Consider the following 8,812-nt stretch of genomic DNA (forward strand, 5'->3'; position numbering starts at 1 on the left):
ATCAGAAATTGGCCTGTCAGTTGTGGGCGCGACTGTTGGTGCGGAAGTAACCCTCCACTGATATCCCATCAAGGTAATTTGTGTATATATAAGCTGCTTTACAACGGCAAAAACGAATATTTGCACCTTTAAACTGGAAAAAAATAGGATTCCTAACATGTAGGAATAGTGTAGGGTGAAGTTAAAAAACTTCATCAGTTTGGAGCCATTACAAAAAGAATGCTTGGGGTTGTAGACTATGACTGTCAACACCATGATATATGGTAGCTTATTATGTTCCCCTCATTATGATTAATAACATTGGAAGGTATCTTCCATTCTTGTCAGGATGGAAAATGTAATTAGCTGCAGTGGCTGCTCTTGCAGCCAGGCATCCTCTTGTTTGCTCACTTCCACAAGATGAAACACCCAGTTTACAGCAGGAGACTTCATTTCCTGTATGGAAATCTATAGCATTGTATGACTAACAAAGTTTGTCTCAGTAAATGCTACTTTTAATAACATTATTTCATTAATAAAATGTAAATAAATGTTTTGTCATTTTTTAAAGTAGTCAGTAGTTTAAATTGATTAAGATCTGTTTGATGCTTGATAGAGGCAACATTATCAAGTTTCTTTGAGTCACATTTATAGGACTATATTTGCATTTATTTGGAGGTGCCCCTTTGAAGTTGGCTCAACTTTACTATTCCAGTTATTTGAAATTTGATAAACAGTTACATTTTACATGATAATCAACATTAACCATAAAGAAATGTGCTGAGGCATCATCCAAAAGAAACAATACACAGAAACCAAACCTACCATCAAGTTGACAAATATGCCACAAACGTAAAAATCAAAAGTTAAAGACAACAGATTACCTAAAAACTTTCTAATGGTAATACGACTATTTGAATTCTTTTGAAATGTGGATAGCAAACACAAAAAAGGTAATAAATTAAAAACTCTAAATCTTAATGATTCAAGCCATAGAATGATACTATTACAATTAGCAATTTCTATTAAGGAATCAGTCGTAGAAAAACATGCAAAAAGAAACCCAATAAGACACCATAAGAAGTTAATAAATTGGAAATTTGTTTTGGCATAATTTTTAAAGAAACAGTCATGTCTAAGGAATGTTGTTTGGCACTGACAAGTTATTACTCATGTCATTTAATTGCTCTGGTAAAATAAACCAAGAGCTGATCTCAAACATTACAGCTCTTATCCCAAGCCTCGTACTCAAGCTGTAATTTGGCGTCTATCAATTTCAAGGGTCTATATCATGCAAAATCTAATGTTTGAGCTTTAAGAAAGTGTATTATAGTGTTCATTCCTCACAAAAAAACACCTTCAAAGTGGTATTTTGATCCATTCACACATTTCTGAGCATTCCTCTAAAAACCTGCGCTGGGAGCACCAGCCCCTCCCAATCCACAAAAATGAGCAAGTTTTCACATTGTGCTATCACAAAGTGGGGAACAGCCCCTTCCAGGAAGAGTCTTCCAGGAAGAGTCTTCCAGGAAGAGTCTGGTTAACACCAGACACACACACTATCTCAGCAGAGCTAGCGGTGATTAGCAAAAGCAAGTTCCTTTTGTGACTTACACATCCATTTTTGAAAAAGTTTGGATTATGTTTAAACGCAGACATGCTGCCATGGCCGGCTCTAGAATGACATCATGAAATGGGCGGTACCCTTAAGAAGCAAAAGGCGGTGCCTGAGAGACCAAATGCTTTAATGTGTGCTTTAAGTGTACAACAAAAAGTGACGGTACTCTCTTTTGTGGAAGTCGAAACATAAAATGCAGAGAAGTTTGAATGTAGACATTGACCAACAAAAATAAGAGTCCTTTGTATATGCATAATAATATGAAATAAGAAAGAGGGAGCTTAGGTCAAGTCTATAAATACATTTGTCTTACACTGACTGTGTACCTAAAAGTAAAAGCATGCGCCTGCTTACCCCACCTCAAACATTTGATTGACCCATTCTCTTTCAGTGGAGGGAGAGGTGTGGACTGCCAACAAGCTCGCTCATGATTGGCGACTTTAGCTGCCCTAAAAATCTGACTCATACGACTCGGTCAATCAATATCAAGACATTTGGCCTCAGGTTATGGACTTAATATGGGTGACGTCACCCCCTCTCTGTCCAGTGATTATAAATTGTAGCGATGGTCACAGACATTTTGGGTATGCTGTTGGATCTGGCAGGGCAAGGCATTGTGGGATACCATTCACTTTGCCTTTCTGGGCGGATTGGGGTTTCAGTGTGGGTTTTTGTGTATGTGTTTGCTGTCTAGCTGTTGTACCCTGTTTTGCCCCTAAGTATTTTATCATGTTGTGTTAAAATACATTTGTTCCAAAAACAAAGCCAGAGTGTATTCTGACTGAGACCTCAGACATGTTATTAAAAATCGTCTTTAGTTTGCCAAAAGTAATACATTTTCATATTTAGGGATATAGTTTACTCTGAAAGGCATAAGATAAGATATGATAAGATAAGATAAGAAAAAGTTACTTTATTGCATACAGGCTCAATACAAACAAACAATCAATGTGTGACAATAAGAAAAAAAAACAATCTGTTCGCATAAACATCTCTAGAAAAAAGACATCAGACATCAAATGAGTTTATCTATGGCAAATGGATGATGTATTAAAAAGTCCGATGGAGTGAGGTATGAATGATCTCCTGTAGCGGATGGTGTGACAGTGAAGCTGCCTTAGCCTATTGGAGAAGGAGCTCCGCTGTCAAGAACAGGATGGAGAAGATGCTCCAGATTATCCATGATGGATACGAGCTTATTTAAAGTCCTCCTCTCCATCACAGCTTCAAACATGTCCATTTTACATCCGATCATGGAGCCAGCTCTTCTGATCAGTTTGTTCAGTCTATGAGTGTCCCTGGCAGATATGCTGCCCCCCGAGCAGACCACCGAGAAGAACAGAGTGCTGGCCACAACAGACGGCTAAGAACATCCCGAGCATCCTGCAGCACACGTTGAAGGACCTTAGTCTCCTCAGGAAGTAGAGTCTGCTGCTGGCCTTCTCATTCACAGCAGTGCTGTTGCTTTCCAGCTCAGTCTGTTGTCAACGGTTACTCCCAGGTACTTGTATTCCTCCACCTCTGCCACATCCCTGCCCAAGATGCGGAGAGGCCAGGAAGCTGGTGGTTTCTTCCTGAAGTCCATCCACCACCATCTCTCTGGTCTTTTCCACGTTGAGCAGCAGGTGGTTTACGCCGGCCCACCTCACGAATTCATCCACAAGTTCCTTATACTCCTCCTCCGCCCACCATTAATGCAGCCAACAACCGCAGAGTCGTCAGAGAATTTCTGAAGATGGCATGACTCTTAAACTTTGTTTAATTGAATCTTTGTCATCTGTAGAAAAAAATTTAAAAGTCTACTTACCGGTATGTTTTCAGGTTTTTTTCAAACCAAATTTTTGCAGTATTTTAATCCGAAAAATAGATTTTTCAGAGACCGGAGGTTTAAGAATATGATACAAACTTCGGCCCTGTTTAGAACGGTCCCTGAAAATATTGTCTGACATTAAACCAGTCTGTGGCCTGAAAAAGGTTGGAGACCAGTGCTCTAGAAAAAATCACTTAATATAACTGTTTTATAATTAGAGTGGTTTCCGTCTTCATAGAGGCTGGAACTCAAAAAGTCTACATTTATACTGTATCTGTGAACAGGTGTTGTGAACCCTTTTGCCTGTTTAGCACAGCAAACCTGAAATGTTTATAGGACTCATCTTTATCTCAAGTGGTTATTTAAGCAGAAAATGTTTTCCAACCAAAGCAAATGTGCCTTGTTGAACTGTGTGCCCCAGCATCAGCTGGAATGGAATCAGATTTCATTTAAAATTACATATGAAGTGTCAACCAAATAGCTAAAAAAAATTATCTATGACTCAGTCACCAATTACAAACTGATCAAATTCCATAGTGTGAACATAGCTGCAGTCAACACTAGTCTATCTTCAACTCCCATCAGCCCCTCCTGCACTCTTCCATCTTCTCTGCTTTTCTACAGCAATAATAAAGAAAATAGAATGGGTGTTCATGGATTGGCGCTGACTCTTCTGGTTGAGAAAAGAAGAAAAGCACAAACTGCAATCAACTTACATCAGCTTGAGATGCTGAAGTCTCATCCATCACACGGCATGAATGCAGATGCCGGATGAAAACATAAACAAGCATTCAATTGTTTTGCTCACAGCTTGGGGCCTCCTAATAGAGCACATTTATCTGACGCAGTGGTGGTAGCCCCAGCAATACTTTAATTTGTGAGACATTATTTTGAGTTAATGCCTACCAGGCTGCCATTCAACCAGAGGGACTTGGCACAGTTTACTGTGATGTAAAACCCACCCTGCTGTATTGTTCTGGGATGCTGCACCCACAGTCTTTTTAATAGCTTTGGAAGTGAATTTACATGGGAACGTTTGCAGAAGAATATTGCATTGTATCACGTCGTAATTGGAGAGCACGTTCTGCACCTCTGCTCTCCAGTCCTGTTTGCCCGGACCATCTCAGTGACTGAACCAAAACCACGTGCATGGGATTGTGTGTGCGGTAGAGGACAGGTTGGAGATGGAGGAAGATGAAGGGGGCATCACTTTCTAATAATGATGTGCCCTGAGGTGTAATGTGCCATCCCTCCCTCTCTGTTGGTGTAAACCAATGTCAGCACAGCATCGAGTGAAGTCCTTTCTTCTTCTCATGTTCAATGCCAATAAAGAGTTCATCCATGCAGGTCTCTTGTAAAAAAATGTTACTTATAGCAGTAGTACTTTATTTGTCATTGACACTGGTACTACAAAATGTAACTGGTTACTTGTTTTCTAAAAAGTTACAATAACTGACTCTGCAGCTTTTTGTAGCCTATTTTTAGATAGATAAAAAGACTAAACTTTTAAAAAGAGACTTATTTTATTGTCATGTTTTTGATGTTTTCTTTATATCTAACTTTTTTGTTTTTGCAAAATGACAACTGTGAAACTGTGTTCACATCCAGGTCAAGTTGCATCGGCCGCCTCTCTTTCACCTTGTGGTGAATCCTGTGCTCGCCCAAAAACCAAAGCTGTGTTTCTTTAGCCTCGCCGCCGCAGCCACGTATGGGAGGAGCTGCTAGCTAATGTTTTTCGCCTGAGAGCTATGGGCACCATGTCAGTGTTTATCTGGGATCATTCAGAGTTCAGTGATCTTCTCTCCCACTGCTGTGTCTGAAAGCCGGCCACTTCCGCTGCGTTTCTGTCTGTTCTTGGTGGCAAATATGTCACGCTAAACTGAAACTTATGAACGCAAAATCAAAGAAAGTTTTATTTGCAATGTGTTGGCATAAATATCGCGCGGCTGGACCTCAGATGGCATCTGCACCGTTGACTTAACATTAAAACTGGCCGCCTCCACTGTGTGAATCGCCTTCGATGAATGCAGCTTTACTTGTTATTACTGTACTTGTTAAAACTTGTCACTTTGGAATTGCGTTTATTTTTTTTTTAAATGGTTTTCTAACACATGACTAGCCACATTCCACTTTTGCTAGATATTTAAAATTATAATTTGATCTGTTTATACAACATTCTGGAGACTTGAAGGTGTTTGTTTGATTTCATTGATTTATTGAATTAGCTGAATTGCTCTTTAGAACATAAAAATTCAACGTTTTATAAACCATCTCTAAATGTGGGCTCCTGGTTCAACATGTGAAATATTAATAATCGATGCTCAAAAGCACTGGTTTTGATTGAGACTTTGGTGGTACAAAGTGTTAAATGTCATTTTCTGCAGCTGCCATGGCTTGCATGGAGACTATTGTTGTTGTGTGTGTCTGTGTGTGTGTGCGTGTGTGTGTGGGTGGATTGGGGGGATATCTGCTCCCTCTATCCGCCCCCTCCTGCCACTATCAGGCCTCGGGCAACTCTCCTGCCGCTGCCCGGGGTAAGGTGGCTGAGCTCCGCCTAACAGGCAGCTGGTGGCCCTTCAGTCCAACGGAGGAAATTAAATTAGCGCTCCTGTTGTCTGCTTTGTAAACAAGACAAAAGCCAATGACGCGCCAATTACTCTGCAGCAGGACCAGAGCGCCGCGCACGCGCGCAGCAGGACCGGGGATGCCCTGCGTTCCCGCCTCCTCTCGGCCCAAAGTCTGCGATTCAAATCTGGAGGAAGAAAACAATTTAAAGATGAGCCGCATTTTAGCTCAAATTTGGCCCTTTTCATAGAATAAAAACAAACGATCAAACAAAATACCCTAAATAAATTTAACGCTTTAATAAGCTACACTCAAAAAACGTTCACTTTGAATGAACATAAAAAAATTATGGAAAGGATTTCCACATGATTAGATTGCGTTACTTTAACAAAAATGAATCATGTTGGTCCTACTTAATGTATTTAGGTTGGCTCAACTTAATATATTTAGGTTGGGTATGTATGTATGTATTTAGGTTCAAACTAATAAATTTAAGTTGATTCAATTTAAATAGAGCAGTTGCACCCAACTTTAAATTGATATTGTTGCTCACTCTAAAAAGAAAAAAGTTGATCCAATTTAATTGAATCACTTCAATTGGTCACACATAAGAAAATTAAGTTTATTTAACTTAAATTTCTATTTTTTTCTTTAATTTTATTTACACATCTGTAATTGGAACGTTGTTCCAATGTTACAACCAATGGGTCTTTTAATTTTCACATCAATGACATGAATTACCCAGCAAAGTCCCACATCAAAAGCCAGGAGCTCAATTACCACGAACTCTGTGTTAAGTATTGGAACATTAACATTTTACCACACAAGGGGGTTGGTCATCATCCTCTACCAAACTTTAACTCATGGTGCAAAAAAAAAATAAACATAACAGTTTAAATCACTAGTTAAAACAGAGTAAAACAGCTAGACAATAAAACCCAGGGACAAAAACTCACACTTAAACCCCAATCTGCCCAGATAGACAAAGAAAATGGTATCCCACAATTCCTTGCGATTACTAATGCATCCAATTTAATGGTATCACGTTGGATCAACATGATTGAAATTAGTAACTTTTAAATGGATTATTTTTATGTACAATCGACATGATTCATTCACGTAAGATTTACAAACATAAAATTTTCTGGTTGAAATGACAAGTTACTTTTTCGTTAACTTAATTGGCTGGTAATTTCCTTTTTTTGAGTGTAGGCTTAAATAGTTAGTTTCTAGAAAAAAAACAACAAAAGCAACTAATGATCATATTTGATTAATCTATATTTTAATTGGCTTGAGTTTGTTTGTATAAATAAATGAACGAATGAAGAATGAATGAAAGAATGAACGCAGTGCCGTGCATTGAGTTAGTCGAGCTTTTCTGCACCGATGCATGCTGCAGGAAATGTGGAGCTCGGGACAAACCGGATCTTCAGACTCAAATACAAATACAAATTAAAGCTACAAGTAGCATTTAGCGGGCCCGAGCACGTGCGACCGCCTGGCACGAGCGACCGCCCCGTGAGCAACGCCTTGTTCGAGCCATTCTCTTTGTTCTTTCTTGTTCTTTTCTGGAGCTCCAAGCTAATGTTAACATGACAGCAGCCTGTGGGGGGGGGGGAACTGTATTCTGTTGCTTGTTGTTTTCAGTTTGAGAAACAATCAATGATGATAATTGCCATCACTGTCCCTAAGGATGAGAACAATTGAACTCTTCTAATTTCTACTACAATATTTAGACAAGTGTCAGCTATGTCTGATAACTTGGTTAATTAGCTGGACTGGGATCTTACAAAGTGCAGGTGGTTTGATGTCCAATGTGATGAGTCTGTGGACAGCAGCAGTACAAACTTTTGGAGTCCACAAGAGAAGAACTCTTGACACAACTGCCCTAACAGACAACTACAAGAGGAGTTGAAATGTATAACATGAAGGAATTTTTGTGCAGAAAAAGGTACCTTTAGAAAAGCTGGTAGCAGTGACTGCAGACAGGGCTCCTGCTATGATCAATAGAAAAACGGGTTTCATCACTCACTGTAAAGCTGACCCAGACTTCCCAAAATGTCTTCATTACTGCTGCGTCATTCACCAGTAGGCCCTATGTGCAGAAGTGTTTGGCTCTAGACACATGATGACTCCTATTGTGAAATCAACTTCTGCTGCAAAGCAAAACGGCACAGGATTTTCAAGGTGCTATTGGAGGAGCAGTCTGCTGAATATGGTTAATATGAATATGGTAAATCTGAACTCGCAGTTTGACTGATATTACTGGAAAACTAAATCACTTGAACTGTGATCTGCAAGGCAATGGCAAAACTATATTTTTCATGGAACAGCCTGCAGTGTTCCTTGTGGGGATCTTTTCTGTCAGGGCTTGGTCGGTGGTTGTTGCTGCAGTTGTCACACTTGCTGGGGCAGCTGGAGTTTAACTTTGCAGCCTCACGGCTGTGAAGTGGACCACGTTGATGTTCCAGTCAGGGTGGTTACTGTGGGGATGTTCCTATGACGAGATTTATAGAAATTTCTCTATGATTAAAAATAGACGAGAGTTATTTCATGAAGACACATATATGCACTAACATTAAAAAAGTGTTTATGTGACCTCAGAACATGGACATTGTAGGGAATCGAACCCCATCCCAGTAACTGAGAGTACCATTACCAATGTCTTTTGCTTTTTTTGAGGTCACATGGCAAGGAAAGCAAAACCTGCATCATGAATAACTAGGCCATAGGAATGCAATAGATACATAAATTTCAATTACTTTCTAAAGTACTTTTTAAGTACTTCGAATATGTTTGTACATCAGATGGTTTGAAATTTAGAAATATGCAAAAAAAAG

At 39.4% G+C, this 8,812-nt stretch overlaps 1 long non-coding RNA gene across 1 annotated transcript in view; it reads right to left on the minus strand.

Moving 5' to 3' along the window:
• Positions 1-2,495: 2,495 nt before the first annotated feature.
• LOC144994804 (uncharacterized) overlaps positions 2,496-8,812 on the minus strand; it is a 29,336-nt gene continuing 23,019 nt past the window's right edge. The window contains exon 2 of the long non-coding RNA XR_013658448.1: positions 2,496-6,159. This is a non-coding gene — a long non-coding RNA (uncharacterized LOC144994804). The remainder of the gene's footprint in view (positions 6,160-8,812) is intronic.

This window comes from Oryzias latipes, chromosome 10 (assembly GCF_053564925.1).
Source record: "Oryzias latipes strain Hd-rR chromosome 10, Olatipes_Hd-rR_3.1".
In the NCBI taxonomy this organism is placed as follows: domain Eukaryota; kingdom Metazoa; phylum Chordata; class Actinopteri; order Beloniformes; family Adrianichthyidae; genus Oryzias; species Oryzias latipes.